The 17,675-nt window shown below is 40.7% G+C and overlaps 1 long non-coding RNA gene across 1 annotated transcript in view; it reads right to left on the bottom strand.

Moving 5' to 3' along the window:
• Window positions 1–12,326, bottom strand: part of LOC139358295 (uncharacterized) — a 132,729-nt gene extending 120,403 nt beyond the window's left edge. Inside the window, exon 1 of the long non-coding RNA XR_011613034.1 lies at window positions 12,235–12,326. This is a non-coding gene — a long non-coding RNA (uncharacterized lncRNA). The remainder of the gene's footprint in view (window positions 1–12,234) is intronic.
• Between the last annotated feature and the right edge of the window lie 5,349 nt (window positions 12,327–17,675).

The raw sequence follows: 17,675 nt of genomic DNA, 5'->3' as shown, positions 1-17,675 counted from the left end.
CCATGATTCAATTACCTCCCATTGGGTGGGACCCATGCACAACAAGTAGGAATTATGGGAGCTACAATTCAAGATGAGATTTGGGTGAGGACACAACCAAGCCATATTCTGCCCCTGGTCCCTCCAAAATCTCATGTCCTCACATTTCAGAACATGATCATGCCTTCCCAACAGTCCCCCAAAGTCTTAACTCATTCCAGAACTAACCCAGAAGTCCAAGTCCAAAGTCTCATCTGAGACTAGGCAAATCCCTTCGACCTATGAGCTGGTAAAATCAAAAGCAAGTTAGTTACTTCCTAGATACAATGGGGGCACAGGCATTGGATAAATACATACGTTCCAAATGGGAGAAACTGGCAAAAACAAAGGGCTACAGGCCCCATGCAATTCCAAAATCCAGTAAGTCAGTCATTAAACCTTAAAATTCCAAAATGATCTCCTTTGACCAAATGTCTCACATCCAGGGTGCACTGATGCAAGAGATAGGTTTGCATGGTCTTGGGCAGCTCCACCCCTGTAGATTTGCAGGGTACAGCCCCCATCCTGGCTGCTTCCACAGGCTGGTGTTGAGTATCTGCACTTTTTCCAGGCACATGGTGCAAGCTGTCAGCACATCTACCATTCTGGGGTCTGGAGGACAGTGACCCTCCTCTCACAGCTCCACTAGGCAGCACCCCAGTGGGGACTCTGTGGGGACACTTCCACCCACATTTCCCTTCCACGCTGCACTAGTAGAGGTTCTCCATGAGGGCTTTACCCCTATAGCACACCTCTGCCTGGACATCCAGACACTTCCATACATCCTCTGAAATCTAGCCAGAGGTTCTCAAACCTCAATTCTTGGCTTCTGTGCACCCATAGGCTCAACATGTGGAAGCTGCCAAGGCTTGGGGCTCGCACCCTGTGAAGCAAAGGCCTGAGCTGTACCTTGGTCCCTTTTGGCCATGGCTGGAGCAGCTGGAACACAGGGCACCAAGTCCCTAGGCTGCACACAGCAAGTAGGCCCTGCACCTAGCCCATGAAACCATTTTTTCCTCCTAGCCCTCTGGGCCTATGATGGGCGGGGCTGCTCTGAAGACCCCTGACATGCCCCAGAGACATTTTACCCATTTTCTTGGTGATTAACATTTGGCTCCTCATTACTTATGCAACTTTCTGCAGCCAGCTTGAATTTCTCCTCAGAAAAGTGATTTTCTTTTCCACTGCATCATCAGGCTGCAAATTTTCTGAACTTTGATGTTCTGCTTCCCTTTTAAACATAAGTTCTTATTCTAAACCATATCTTTGTGAATACATAAAGCTGAATGTGTTTAACAACACCCAAGTAACCTCTTGAATGCTTTGCTGCTTAGAAATTTCTTCCACCAGATGCCCTATGTCATCTCTCTCAAGTTCAAAGTTCCACAAATATCTAGGGCAGGGGCAAAATGCCACCAGTCTCTTTGCTAAAACATAGCAAGAGTCACCTTTGCTCCAGTTCCCAATAAGTTCCTCATCTCCATCCGAGACCATCTCAGCCTGGACTTTATTGTCCATATCACTATCAGCATTTTGGTCAAAACCATTCAGCAAGTCTCCAGGAAGTTCCCATATTTTCCTGTCTTCTTCTGAGCCTTCCAAACTCTTCCAGCCTCTGCCTGTTACCCAGTTCAAAAGTTTCCAGGTGTCTTTACAAGAGCACCCCACTCTACCAGTATCAATTTACTATATTAGTCTATTCTGTGTCACTAATAAAGACATACCCAAGACTGGTGGAAAATGTGGAGCACGTAATTTTCAGGTGTCTTTACACCCCACTCTACCAGTATCGATTTACCATATTAGTCCGTTCTCATGCTGCTAATAAAGACATACCCAAGATTGGGTAATTTATAAAGAAAAGAAGTTTAATTTACAGTTCTACATGGCTGGGGAGGCCTCACACTCATGGTGGAAGACAAAGGAAGAGCAAAGGGACATCTTACATGGTGGCAGGCAAGAGAGCATGTGTAGGGGAACTGCCCTTCATAAAACCATGAGTTCTTGTGAGACTTATTCACTATCATGAGAACAGCACAGGAAAAACCTGCCCCCATGATTCAATTACCTCCCACTGGGTCCCTCCCATGACAAGTAGGAATTATAGGAGCTACAACTCAAGATGAGATTTGAGTGGGGACACAGCCAAACCATATCAGACAGCTTCCCTTTATTTAGGCATGTATCATCCAAATAATGAACTTTCCCTGTTATTCTCTATTATTCACTTTAGGGAAGTTCAGTGACTTTAGCACATTTATCAGAGAGAAGAAATTCGGAAGTCATGGGTTCTAGTGCCATACAGTGCAGTGATTACTGTCATTGTCATACAAGTGACAGAGTCACCACTTAACTGTGCCTCAGTTTCCTCATCTCAAAAGAGTGAATAGAATATAGTCATCTGCCCCCCCAATCTCATAATGTTGTCAACAGTAGCAAATGAGAAACGTTTTGAAAAAGTACATAGCACTATATGATACAAGTGATTTGAAGTAGACCAATAATTAAAATATGGGATAAAACTCAAATTTGTCCTTCCTACTCTTGGGAAATACTCCTAAAAATGGTTAAACTCTAAATTATATCTGGATTTCTTTACTCCATGCTCTCCTAGGCCACTTTTGCTATTGATAATTCCAAGATGAATACACCTGCTTCAATGAAAGAAAGATATGAGATATAAAATATCTCATTAAAAAGTTTTATATAGGCTCCATGTTGATTTTTTATGTTGATTACATTTTGAATTGATAACATATTGGATATATTGAGTTAAGTCAAATATATGATTTAAATTAATTTGATGTGTTCCTTTTTACTTAGGGACTTATCAATTTTATATGCTTCTTTTTAAACATAATTAATAGAAAATTTTGAATTATGTGCTTCAATGCCTTAGACCTGTGCTGTCCAATATGGTAGCCACTAGAAACATGTGGCCACTGAGCATTTGAAATATGACCTGCCCAAATTGAGATGTGCTGTATGTGTAAAACACACACCAGTCTTTGAAAATAGTATGAAATAAAGATATTGTCTCATTAAAAAGTTTTATACAGGCTACGTGTTGGATTTTTTTACTGTTGATTGCATGTTGTACTGATTACATATTGGATATATTGGGTTAAATCAAATGTATGATTTAAATTAATTTGATGTACTTCTTTTTACTTAAGTACCTATTAACTTGATATGTTTCTTAACATGGTTAATAAAAAATTTTAAATTACATATTTGTCTCACAGTATATTTCAGGCATTGCTGCTTTAGACCATAATAAATCTACTTTTAAGAAGGACTTGGAAACACGGTCTCTCCAAATGAAGTACCTGGAGGTATGTGAGATGGGAAACAGTAGGTTCCTTGCACTTACATTTTTCTACATTTTCCCATTGTTACAAATTGCCTCAGCCAACATTAAAGCAGACCAGTAAGGTGAATAAAAATTCTGGCCGACTGAAAAGAAACATTACATTATATGACCTTTGTATACAAAGAGTTGCTGGGAAAGAACCACAACTGGAAAAATGAGAGTGTACTTGTGGTTCTAGTTTATTTTCAGTGGGAGCCTAAATAAGACAGCAAAAAGCCCCCAGATGAGTCCAATTTTTGCCTCAACTGCTGAAAATCCTGCTTGAACAAACACAGGAGATTATTTGAACAAGACATTCACAGGCTTCTGAGAGATACCTGCTTCATACAACAGAATAAGAAAAATACATGCCATGTTTCAGTACTAAAAGAACACTTTGGAAAGAGGAGACAGAGAGTGGCAGGAGAGTCCTTTTCTTACTTTACTCTCTACCTGCACCATCTTTTCTGAGGTTTCAAACCACAAGTAAACAGAAAATAAAAATAAATTGGCATTAGTCAACCAAGATCCTATGGCCAAATAGCCAGCCATTTCTCAATTTACGGTTACAGTTTATGTTTTGTGCTGAGCCACCTGAGTTCAAGGCATGGCCAATAAATAAGCTGGGGAGGCCTTGGCTATTTGCAGTGGATGCATTTGATGCCATCTGCATGATACATTGATGAGAAGAAGAGAAAATGCTTCATTATAATATGAACCTGTTTTATAGTATTTAATGTTCTGTTGGTTTCCATAAAAGCAGCGGGGGGACCTAGAATTAGTAATGAATGTTGATTTTTGAATATTGGAGGTTCGAAGGGAAGAATTTAACAATTAAATGAGAAGGAAATATCACTTTTTACTCCAGCATAGACCTAGTCTGAACAGAAAAAATAATGCACACAGAGCAATTATAAATATAAATTCAGTGTATTTGAATTTCAGTGTGTTTTAAATGTTCACTCTTGACAGCCACTTTTTAAGTATTTATCAAGGCAACATCTTTCTTGCTCATAATGAAACAGGCAATAAAATTTGAATAGAATTTAATTATACCTTCAAATATTTAGAATGCAAACAAAAATAAGTGACTGTTGTGAAATATATCTGGCCTGAAAACACTGAGGATAAAAGTTTTAAGAGTATCTTTAGAAGAAAATCCAAATGAAGTTTCTTTCAATACTCTTCTATTTTAAATTCTTAGGTTTCCATGAAAAGCAGATGAAAATAAATTGCAAATACTAGAGTACACAGGATGCCAATGTTATAGAACTGGTGAGGGGATCGTTATGGGAAAAAGGTTATGGGAAAAGTATTTGAATTTGATAAGCTCTTCAGCAAGTTGAGCCAGTCTGTTTGTGAGTTTGCCACAATTTTTCTGAGAGTTTGCCTGCTCAGGATGCGTGCGGGAATAGTAAATAGATTTCTTCACAGAGGCTGTCTAAAGCTCTGTGTTGAGAAGGACTCTGAGGTCATGTCTGAGCTCAGCCTCAGCAGGGAGGTGCCACTGACTAGTGATGTCTGCCTATGAGTGGGAATGGCTATCTTTGTGCATGTCTTTGCTCTTCCCGTGATGGAAAGTATAGCTGTGGACACACTCTTTCCTATCATTCTGCTCAGGGGTCAGTTCATTCAAAAGATGTCATCTCACAAGTTATCAGTTGCAGTCAGACTGCTGTACTCAGACTAGTGTAGCAGACGTTACTTCCTGGGGTCACCCTTCTCTATGCCTCGAACCATCTCTTCTTCACATTTGGGGTACTTGTAATTGCTCTTTATTACCCTCTTTTAAAGGCATATTAACCCCTTCCTTCCACCTACAACACAAAGGTTTCGTTCTTCAACATGTGAAAATTTCTCTGCCGTGCCTAAACTATGAATGACAGAAATTCTGCAAAAGCAAAGATCTTCATAAAAAACAAAAAGTCTCATTTACCACGAAAAGGAGTCCTATAATGTTCTCTCCTCAGATTATTCAGGATTAATTTTTTTGGACTTAATTAATGCCAACCCTGCCCTTTAGCTCATTGCCATCTGCCACAAGTCATCTCCCAGGCAGAAAGGTCACGATGCTGAGTTTCACGAAGGCACCAGGGAGCAAGCTAAATCCAGGATTCCCTCCTTGATGTCGTTCACCTCTCTTGCACCAGCACCAGCCAGCATCAACTATCGCTGTCAATGTCAGACAGTCGTGTATCATCAATTAGAGATGGCAAATGCTCAACAACTTCTGAGCTTGGCTTACAAAGAAAAGCGTCCAGATGCTTGTGCCCATTTGGCAAAAAGTTACTAAAATCTCTATGAAGGAAAGCACATTTTTTTGCAATTAAAATGGTATCTGTTAATGTACAGAGCAAAATAATAGGTTGAAAGATCATTAATTATCAGCAATTCCATATGGTTTGAACTACCAGAGTTTAGACGTTCATCTGCACCGGAACTGATATTTCCTTAACTAGGACATGAACCATGAGTTTGAAACTTGAGACATGTGTACCAAGATAACTGAATATTTCAGAAACATTTCAAACTGTCAACTTCCTTATGAAAGGAAATATATGTGTAAATGATATATTTCTATTCTTGTATTGCCTTTTGGCATCCATTTATTGAATACCTATATCAAAGTCTGCCACGGGCGTTCCATGTAACCCATATTCTGGTAAAACAGACAGACTTGCAACGAGGGCTATAAGAGAGGAAAACTGGCTTCATGGGTAACAACATATCAGAGGTCTGCCCAGCTATACTGGAGGGGTCCAGGCAGACTTTTGGATAGGATGGCATCTTGGATGTGTAGAGACAGTCAGACAGAAGTTCAAGGGTCTGTGGAATGAAGAGAGAGGATGGTGAAGACAGAATCACTTCTAGGTAGTCCTGGTTCCAAAAATGTTTGGCATAAAAAATTTCCACGTGCACCATCCCTGGCATGTTCCTGCTATTCTGATTTATTGTAACGCTGTCTTTTTCAACATTAACTAAGGTCAGTAGTTGCAATGAATAAATAGCAATATTAAAATATCATCGGGAAAGATTCATCATATTCAGCTTCTAATCGAGGAGGGAAAACATCTTAAAGCTTCATAGATGTTTCTATTTAGTCTTGGGACAAATGTCACAGGAATTGATTAGATACATCTTGAGGGGCTCAATCTTAATTCCTCATAGTTTCATGCACATTTTCCCCAATCTGTGGTCACTTAGAACAGTATAAAACAGATCTAAAATCCACCGTAGGATAGAAAAAGATATGCAAGTCGTGAGGTTCAATCCTGCAATAACCTTCTTGTTGGGGAGACTGTCATTTAAGATTGCCCAAGGTGGCGTTTAATTCTCACAGCAGGCAAAGTCCACTCTCTTGCTAATTTAGATGCCGGCTCAGCCCTCATTCTGCCTTACAACAGCATTAAGGGAGTTGTCTTCTCTGACTGAGAAAGACCATTGGAGTCTGAGTAAGAAAAGCAAAGGGTGTCCTCCTCAGAGAAGACACCAAATGCTTAGATCTTTCATGTTGAATTACACTTGTTGCCCTGAGATGTGTGTTGCTGACATTAACCACCCAATCTGCAACTGTAAAAGCCTCCCCACTCAGAATCCACTGTGAGCACTGAGCTGCTGCAACCCAGGAAAAACATCAAATACTTTTTCTACATCTCATGATCAAAGCAAAAGCTAAAGAGTAACTGCCCAATTCAGCTTATATATTCAATTTAAAAACATGACTGTTTTTAAAAAATGTACACATACATACAAAGAAGGGTGCAAATTATAAGTGCACTGTGAACTAGTCCTGTGGAACCAGCACCTAGAACCAGAAACAGAACATTATCCTAGAATGTTCTGTCCTGACTCCTAACGCCAGGGATTTGTTTTAACTCAAATTAGGATACCTTTAAAAGTCCCAGTCGTTATGCTGGGAAAACAGGCCTACAGTAAAACTTTGTGGCAAATCCAGATCGATGCTATCCTACATATTAGTCGCTTTGGTCTGTTTCCCAAGACACTTCACGCTAACCCCCATTCCGACACTGACCACGTTCTGCCTAGTTGTTAAATTTGCAACAAACCGCCTGCTACTAGAGGTCCGTGTCAAGTCTGAGTCTTCATGCTTTTCTCCCAGTAACGTAGGGTAACTGTCTTAGGCTGCCAGGGGCTAGATGAAGGATCCAATGATCCTACTGGCCAACATTTATGTTTGCAAATTTCACATCCCTCATTTTCAGGCTGGGCAGAGAGTGCACCCCCCAGTCTCTATCCTGGTTTGATGATGAGATTCTCTGGAGGAAGGTTTGGCCTGAGGAAAGTCTCCCAACAGCCAAGAGTCTGTGCGGCCCCTTCCCACAGTCAAATCGTCACATGACCTGCAGTTTTCAGCCAGTCCTGCTAGTTCTCATGCACGTTTCCCCCACCCTTCTGCTTCTGTGCAGGGAGGGAGGCACATGTGCATACATGTATGTTTTATTCTGCTTCGTTTTGCTGCCACTGGTCTATGTTAAAACAGAAGTATTCCTTCCCAACTCCACCCCCTCCATTCCTTGTACTCACCATTTGACCCACAGGCAAATGAAGCCATTCAAATATTTGTTCATCATGTCATCTGTTCCCATCCGACCTTGCAATTCCTGTCATGCCCCGCATGTCAGTTTAAAGCATAACGTCATTAATACCTCCAGTGCACTAATGGATGCTTCACACATGAACGCATTAATGAAATGTGTTATTGTTTTCCCTCACAGGACATTAACAATCTACCTCACGCTGTGTCTCCGAGGCCCCGCGGAGCTGCCGAAAACCACTAGCTATCAAATGAACCCTCAGTTCCGCCTCAGTAACTTTAAGTTCAAGTTTATCACTGAAGCGTCACTCATGTGAGAAGAAGATACAAGCCTCTGAGGGCTTTGGGGCCCAGCTTCAATTACCATAAAGAGTAACAGGAGGCAAGAGCTGCAGGAAGGGGGAGAGGGAGAGCGCAGTATTGAAACAAAACCCTGTCAAGATGAAATAGGAAAGAGCTGGGTGTCACCAGGATGATTTGTTTCTTGTTTCTCCCTTTGTCTACGGGCTGATGGTTTGAATAATGAAGACGGTATTGGTTTTCTTCTCAAGTACACCAGCACAGGAGGTCTGCTTGTCTGATGGCACAGCTGACATATTAAGAGGGATTAAAGTTTCTGTACACAGGCAATGTTTAAATTAGCTTCCTTAAGCCCCAAAGAAATCTTTCCAGCTGATTTGCAAAATGAACCCCAGCACGGCCTTGCAGCCACCCTGCACAGGTTGCCTAAACAGAGCCGTGGTTCTCTGTTTGGCCAGCTGTTTTGCAAAATCAGAAGAAAAAGGGAAAGGTAATTCCTTTTCAACATTGCCTCAGCCAGTATTCCGTCTGTAATTAAAACTGAAAGCTTTCCCCAACAGGTTCTCAGAGGCTCTCCCGGAGAAACAGATTTCTCTTTTCCTGTGTAATTAAGCACAAATTGTTAAGGTGCTTGGCTTTACAGCCGAGGAGCAATGAATGGTCAAAGGTGTTCCATCCAAGGCCTGGGGAAGCTTTTGTGTTTGGTTAGCTGTTAGGAAATGCTAATTGCTTTTTCTCTTGCCATTAGGCACTAATCCCCACGGTGATGAAAATTTTTCACAGGTTGCGGCCAGAAAGGTGAAGGGAGATGTACAACAGAAATGCCGCGAACAAAATCACCTGTACCAGTGAATTGTAGCATCGCCAGGAAGGTGATTGTTTGCTCAGCATTTGTGCCAAGAATACACCCTGCAATTCCTTTTATTCATGTCTCAGAGAGCAGGCTTAAGAGTAGCTACTAATGTGTTCCTGAGTGTTTCAGTTCACTAAGCCTATACCCTAAACATAAGCTTCCAATCACAATTAAGCATCTAATCAAAAACTCCTGGCTTGGGGACAAAAGTCAGAGCTTAACTCTATCGTTGGCTGCTGATGGCAAGAAGAGCTTTGCTGCCTGCCTGTAGAAGCCACGGGCCCCAAATCGGCTCCTCTAAAGAGGACAAAACCCATCGCAATCTCCCCAACCTCAGTGACACAGCCTTCCTGAACAGCTCAGTGAGGCTGCTCCTTAAAGGGTGGCATTTCACTTCTCACAAGCACAAGGAAGTCAAATGGGGCTGGAGATACTTTGCCCTTGAACACCTCTGCCTGGGCAAGTTTCATCCCAGAAATGTCCCTCACTTTGGAAAGAAACGGGTGGCTGGAATTGTAACCACAAATGATAATTATTCTTCCATTTTTCTTTTTGCCCTGTGGCAAAGAAACCCTAGGGTGGCCCAGTGACTCTTGCCCTGCTGGTGTTCACAGCCTGTATAATCCTCCCCTCCCTTTGGGTGTGATAGGACCTATGACTTTTTCTAAACAATCAAGCATGGCAAAAGGTGAAGGGGTTTTGCAGGTGTAAATCCCAAAGCAGTTGATTTTGAGTAAATCAAAATAGACATCATCCTGGATGGCCCTGGCTTAGTCAAGTGAGAGTTCTGAAAAGAAGGACTGAGCCCTGTATGGTCAGAGATTCTCTGACTGGATGAGGAGCAGCCATGTGGAAGAGGCCACATGGTGAGGAGCTGAGGTGGCCTCCGACTGACAACCAGCAGAAAGCTGGGGCCCTTGGTCATGCAGAGGCAAAGAAATGAATCTGCCAACAACCTGAATAAATTTGGAAGTAGATTCTTCCCTAGCTCAGTGTCCTGATGAAAATGCTGTCTGGTGACTTGTTTATTGAAGCCTGGTGAGACCCTGAGTAGGGGACCCGGTTAAGCCATTCCTGGACTCCTGAATCGTGGAACCTGTGCGATAACAACAACCTGGGTTGTTGTATGCCACTATGTCTGTAATAATTTGTTACACAGCAGTAAGTTATACAATCCCTAAGCATTCAGATCCTCTATTTTGAAGTTAATGGTGATTCAGTTATGTTGCAGCCATGATCCTCACCAATGATATATTTGAATCATCAACCAATGAATCTGGCACATCAGTGCATTGCCCCTGGAGTCCATGGTGAATATTTTTCTAGATAACTGGCTGAGATGTTCTGTCAATCATTTTATATTTCTTCTCAACCTTGTCTTTTTCGTCACTGTGGCAGCCCTTGTAACACAGAAAGATGTTAAAGTGAGTAGAAAGCTACACTAAACAGCTGTAAGTTCTATGCTCAACATACACGTTAGAAAGATATATTATTTTTTCATCAGGCTAAGTGTTGCTTAAAAATGTATGTAAAGCCGGGCAAGATGGCTCACGCCTGTAATCCTAGGACTTTGGGAGGCCAAGGCGGGTGGATCACCAGAGGTCAGGTTTTTGAGACCAGCCTGGCCAACATGGTGAAACCCTGTCTCTACTATAAATACAAACATTAGTCCGGCAGGGTGGTGCATGTAGGTAGTCCCAGTTACTCGGGATGCTGAAGCAGGAGAATCACTTGAACCCAAGAGGCGGATGTTGCAGTGAGCCAAGATTATGCCATTGCACTCCAGCCTGGGTGACAGACAAGACTTTGTCTTTAAAGAAAAAAATGAATGTAGAAATAAAAAGAAAATAATATTTCATTCCTGTTTGTCTCAAGCTTCAGTCTCATGCAGTCTTCAGGTTAGAAACTTCCAGAAAACTTTCAAAGTTCTCAAGAAATATGTCTTGCATTTCGGCTCCTTTTAGAAAGCAACTGCTGTACACCAACAGGATTTTGGAGGTTTTGTTTTCCCCCCTACTGAATTTGACAAACTGAATCTAAAATGGATATGGAAGAGCAAGCCAAGAAAGGCCAGGATACTTTTGAAAACTTGAAGCACCAAATATCAAAAACTGTTATAATGTTACACTAATTCAGACAGTGCAATATTAGCACACTGATTAAAAAAATAGTAAACCAACAGAATAAAAAGGGACGCCCAAAACAGACCCACTCCTGTACTGAAATATGCTATATAGAAGGCGTGACATTACACATCAGAGGGAAACAATGTTCTTTGCATTAAATGGTGCCCCATAAGAGCTTCCCGGTATGTTTTCTTGGGAAGGGTCAGGTAATTAAATTCCCAAATGAAAGTGTCTTTAGTTTTCTTTTATTTAACTAAAAAAGGAAATAAGAGAAAAACAGAGGTAAATAAAAATACAAGCCAGTATTTTTAAACTATAACAAAATAAATAGTTACATAGTGTCAGTTGATTGTATTTTGCAATCCTTTCTTTTTTTTTTTTTTTTTTTTTTTTTTTTGAGACAGAGTCTTGCTCTGTCACCCAGGCTGGAGTGCAGTGGCATGATCTCAGCTCACTGTAAGCTCCGCCTCCCGGGTTCACGCCATTCTCCTGCCTCAGCCTCCAGAGTAGCTGGGACTACAGGCACCCGCCACCATGCCCGGCTAATTTTTTTGTATTTTTAGTAGAGACGGGGTTTCATGGTGTTAGCCAGTGTGGTCTCGATCTCCTGACCTCGTGATCTGCCCACCTTGGCCTCCCAAAGTGCTGGGATTACAGGCATGAGCCACCATGCCCAGCCCTGCAATCATTTATTTGTCATTTTTAAATATAGCCAAATAGAGCTGACTGATTTTTTAAAAAAATATATTAAATACTGCCAATGATTTAGCTCTTGTATGTCTATCCTTAATTTGTGATTGAGAGAGGTGGTTCATTACAAAATTATTTTAACATGCCTTTCAACTAACAAAAGCCAAATGTAAGAGGCTATGGTGTTTGGGATGTATTTCAAAGTAATAAGAGTGGAGAGATTAAATAGAGGTATGAAGGAAACACAATGATCACGAATTGACAAGTGCTGAATCAAGATAATGGACATTTAGGGGGTTATTATACCATTCTCTCACTTGGGTATGTGTTTGAAACTTACCATAATAAATTAGCCAAGCGTGGTTGCAGGTGCCTGTAATCCCAGCTACTCAGGAGGCTGAGGCAGGAGAATCGCTTGAACCCGGGAGGCAGAGGTCGCAGTGAGCCGAGATTGCGCCATTACACTCCAGCCTGGGCGACAAGAGTGAAACACCATCTCAAAAAAAGAAAGTTTTTTCTTTTAAAGGAAAATATAGCTAAGCTTTTGATAAACTACAATGTTTGGTTCAAATGTCTCTGCAAGCATCTCAAGTAAGAAAGTAGTTATATAAAACTTGTGTGCTATTACTTTAAAAAAACAGACATGCATGCATATATATTTATGTATACATTAAATAGGTATGCACTTTATATATGCATATATATAAAACGTATTTGGAGCAGACAAATCTGTACCCCCCACACCTTCATGTTACAGCTGGAGAGTCAAGAGTGGGAGAGATTTCAAAGTATATTGATCAGTTAGGGTGGGGCAGAAACAAATCACAATGGTGGAATGTCGTCAGTTAAGGCTATTTTCACTTCTTTTGTGGATCTTCAGTTGCTTCAGGCCATCTGGATGTATACATGCAGGTCACAGGGGATATGATGGCTTAGCTTGAGCTCAGAGGCCTGACATCCCTCTCTTCTTATGTTAATAAGGAAAGCAAAACAAAATAGTGGTGAAGTGTTATAGTGGTGAAAAATTTGGGGTTGATATGGAGAGATAATAGCGATGTTTCTCAGGGCTGCTTCGAGCAGGATTGGGGCGGCGTGAGAACCTGTAGTGGGAGAGATTCAACTGAAGAAAGATTTTGGGGTAAGGGGTGATATTGTGGGATTGTTAGAAGGAGGATTTGTCGTATAGAATTATTGGTGATGGCCTGGATGTGGTTTTGTATGAATTGAGAGACTAAATGAAACTAAACACAAGGTCTGAATAAGAGAAGGAGAAAAACGGGTATTAAAGGACTAAGAATTGGGAGGACCCAGGACATCCAATTAGAGAGTGCCCAATGGGGTTCAGCATAATTACTTGCTTGATTGGTGAGTTTTTGTGATTTCTCATTGATGGTTATCCTGTTTCTCTCTCTGGGTCCACTCTCCATCCCTCTGGTGACCTGCATGGATGCAGTCTACCGTGGTCTGGACAATAGAGAGCACCAGAGAGGAGATTTGAAGGAGAAAAGAGGAGAGTGGGGTCATGGCATTTGTTTTCTGGTTCTCTCTCTGTGAGACAGCCTGAATGTGGGCCTGCCATGTCCCTCCGCTAGAAAGCCACTGTACCTCTCAAGGAGGTCAATTTTATAAGACATTCTTCTTCAAGGTTTCAGAAATTGATTGTTCTCTGTCTCCCTTCAGACTCAGAAGTTGTGTCAGCTCAGCTGCTACTATCCCCAGATTCCTATACAATCCCTTGTGTGGAGGTTATGCTCACACCTTTGTAAATAGTTTTGAGTGCCATCTGCTTTCTATTAGGATTCTAATTCACCACCCTCTTCACTAAACAATAAAGGACACATAGTTATTAGGAATAGCTATAAGGAGATTATTTTACTCTCTCTGTACATATAAATACTTCTGATGCTGCAGTTCCATCTGAGGTGAAATCTATACTAAACATAGCATATATAGGCAGAAAAGACAAGAGAGATACGGAATTGGGGTTATCAGTTGGCTAGTGGTCCACAAACCAGCTCCCCTTTGCTAATAGACATGGAGGAAGCTTAGAGAACAGTACTTTCTCTGAAAGGCCCAAATTTTGAGAGTAGCTCGGTTCCACACATCCAAAGCTAGACTCAGTGCAATATCACTATTATACAGCATATCAAACATTGCATTACAATTACCTGAGTACATGTACTTGTCTCTTCCACCAGGCTGTGAGCAATTCGAGAAAAGAGCTCTGTTTTATTCAACCTTATATCTCTACTATCTGGCACATGGGTTGTCACATACCAGACACACAAGGAATGCAGTTGAATTAATAAATGCCTGCTTGAATAAACAAATGCCAGTGGGTCCAGTATGTTCTATAGCAGGGGCTCTAAACTGAGAGCCTCTCACCTTCTAGTTACCATCTGGCTTCCAAAAGCAGCGCTTAATCCACATATGACCTTGGTACCCTCGAAAAGGAGTCTTTCTCATCTGAATCGCTCCCATCTGCCTGGCTACAACCAACATAAGGTCTTGAAGCTGAGACACACCTTCATTTGTTAAGGGAGGAATGGGGGAGCAGATGGTAAATTAAGGTACTAATGCTCATTAATTCCTAATGGAGGCTTCCTCATGGATGTAATTAGAACGAAAGGAAGGAAGAGCCAAAGGAGGAGTATTTGGGAAATAAAGTAGGCAGCTGGAAGAGGTTTATGAAAGGTATAAACCCTCAGGGAGCTTTCCATTAGAGAGGATAATAACATCCGCACTTCACAATTGCATCTTTCTTTACAATCATCAAAACATTTCTACACACAGTATTCCAGTGGAGCCTCAGAAAATAATTGTGATAGACGGAGGAGAGGTCTTTTTTTCTTTCATTTTTGTAATGATATAATCACTACATGACTGTAGTTGGAGAATAAAGATCAAGTGCCAGTCCACCTGGGTGAACTGTCACACACCACACTGTCCTTTCTGCTATTCCCGTTACAAATCAATTAAAGTCCCTCCCACGGCCTTCTATTCCTGACTGGCAAGTGGGGCATAGAGGTTCTTATGAGCCTAGGGTTTTTATTTCCTTATGTCCTCATGGAAAAGTGTGAGCTGGAAAGAAGAGAACTCTTCCCATAAGGCCTGGTTAATGTCATTCTATTTCTTTCCACTGTTCTCAACACAAAATAAATGTATTCACATATATAGTTCCATAGAAATTGAGAATTAAGTACTGTACTTTGATCTTCTAAGAAGTGTGCAGCATAAATCTGAGATATCAGCATTAAATGTGGAGACTTCATTATTAAGGACTTGCTAGTAAGCCTGGGTATTCATATGCAATGTCGATCTATCCAAAAAGAAGTAAATTACTTGAAAAGTGACTGCATTAAAGTAAACTTACTCCTTGAAGCCTTCCTCCTCTCTCAAAGGCATATAGCTGACCTAGTTCTGAAGTGAGTGGAAAAAGAGTAAGGAGGATGTTCTGTTTAACCAGCATCAGTTGCTTGTAGCTATCTACTTCTCAGTATCTTTTTTCCCCCCAAGGAAGCATTCGGCTAACATTTTTATTGGACTCATGCCCAGATGTGCTCCATTAATTCATGCAACTACCTCTGTTGGAATGCTCCAGGCATTATCATCCATGAATCCATAGAGCACAAATATATTTCTAGAAATATTGTCATTTGCATTATATATGATACTAAAGTACCTTCATAAATAATACCTTCAAAGTGAACCAGAGAGTATTGGATGTCTCTTGCTATTTTAGTCACCTTAATTTCACCATGTGCATTGTCTTTTACTTACATAGGTAATGTAACAAAATTGATCTTAGCAAACTGAGTTTTTCGGTTTTATCAACATCATCATAGGGCATTTTTGATGATGTGTGAAATTTAAATCTGTATTGAGTGTCTTTCTAATCTGTGAGTTTCATTGTTTCAAACTTGTCTTCCAACTGTGCCTTCCTGGGATGTATTATGGCTATGATAGAGGCTTTTGGACTGCAGTTTATTTCTGGAAAGAGTCAAAAAAAAAAAAAAAACCTAATTCTAAATGTAGCATGAAACCTGTTCATTTTTAGATGTTTGGTATAGAAATATAGAGTACTTAATTATCAAATTAGTTACCTTTTCCTTAAAAAATTATCAGTACCCCAGCATGATAATAAGAAAATTATTTCTTAAAATACTACTTGATTTCAAACCAATTATAAAGTGAGCACTGTTTTCTACACAAAATTTCCAGGAAATCTTTTAGTAGAAATACATGTTTCAGAGAAGGAGTTTGAATGAATGAAGAGCTATTCTTAGAAAGAAAATAAATACTTTGATCTACTGCACTATTTTCGAAAGGAAAATAGAACCATAAGGCATATATTATGATATCCTGGACTGAAGTTGGTCTGGGACACAGAAAATCACTATTATCTGTGAAACCATGAGCAAGACTCCTTTCTCTGTTGCCTGCAGACAGAAAGCAACAATGTTATTCAGCTATTAATATTTACTTATGGCCCAGATACTGGAACTGATTCCTGCTTTCTGTGAAGGAAAGTGATCCATGAATAAATATCACTCTGGTCATTATCATCGGCACACACAGATAACAGATGGCTTCCAACGAAATAGCGTAAGAAGCAATATGGATCTGTAGAAAGAAAATTTGTCTTAAAGCATGATTGGGGTAGAAGATTAACCATGGATAAATATCCCCGTAGCCCTGAAAAACTTGCCCAGTCCTAAGATCAGGAAAACTCTTACAAACAAATGTGAAGCTTTCCATGAGACTTCTAGAACCTTCAAACCTCAGAATGTATTTGGGCCATCCTCTTCTCTTCAAAGGTTAGACTGACACAATCTTGGAAACAGAAGCATGAAGACTACTCTTAGAGAGTAGTAGCGAAATCTTAGAGATTTTCAGAGAAGCGGAATTTAAGTTTCCTGGGTTAATCATGTTGCTTCTATCTAATTTATTTTGCATGGCCACATTTATCATGCTGAAAATTCAGTCCATGTCCACCTGTTTTTCTTTTAGCAATAGTGCATTTATTCATTCAATAATTATTTATTCAGTGCCTCTTATATGACAGGCACTGTCTTGGGAGCTGGGATTTAACAAAGAACAAGAGGCAAAAATTCCTCCACTCATGGTGGAGGAATTCTAGCAATAAACTGTTTATTATTATTCTAGCAATAAACTGTTAAATTCTTAGTAACATCCTTATTTCTTGTAAAAAAAAAAAAATGGGTCAGCTTCTTTGATCAAAGCTGGTTTTGTTTAAATTTAATTCCTTTTACAAAAAAAAAATCAGCTACATGAAAATCAACATTAGTTTTATTCTCACAATTTGACAGCATTATTGGCCGGTTTGTTTTTTTTTTTTTTTTTTTTTTTTTTTTTTTGAGACGGAGTCTCGCTCTGTCGCCCAGGCTGGAGTGCAGTGGCCGGATCTCGGCTCACTGCAAGCTCCACCTCCTGGGTTTACGCCATTCTCCTGCCTCAGCCTCCCGAGTAGCTGGGACTACAGGCGCCCGCCACCTCGCCCAGCTAGTGTTTTGTATTTTTTTTTAGTAGAGATGGGGTTTCACCGGGTTAGCCAGGATAGTCTCGATCTCATGACCTCGTGATCCGCCCGTCTCAGCTTCTTTTATACCATTTTTCATTCCCATGTTCCCTGGAAATGTGCCTTAAACTGAGGAACAGTTTTTCTCCATCCTGAGAGGATACCCTGTTCAACCACATATGCATCCTTGGAGGGGCACACCTGGAGTGTGGAGGAAGAAGGGGACCTAGCCAGCCATGTTA

The sequence above is a fragment of the Macaca nemestrina genome, chromosome 14 (genome assembly GCF_043159975.1).
Source record: "Macaca nemestrina isolate mMacNem1 chromosome 14, mMacNem.hap1, whole genome shotgun sequence".
Lineage (NCBI taxonomy): Eukaryota > Metazoa > Chordata > Mammalia > Primates > Cercopithecidae > Macaca > Macaca nemestrina.
Note: the sequence above shows the minus strand (reverse complement) of the source record. Positions and strands in the feature narration are given on the sequence as shown.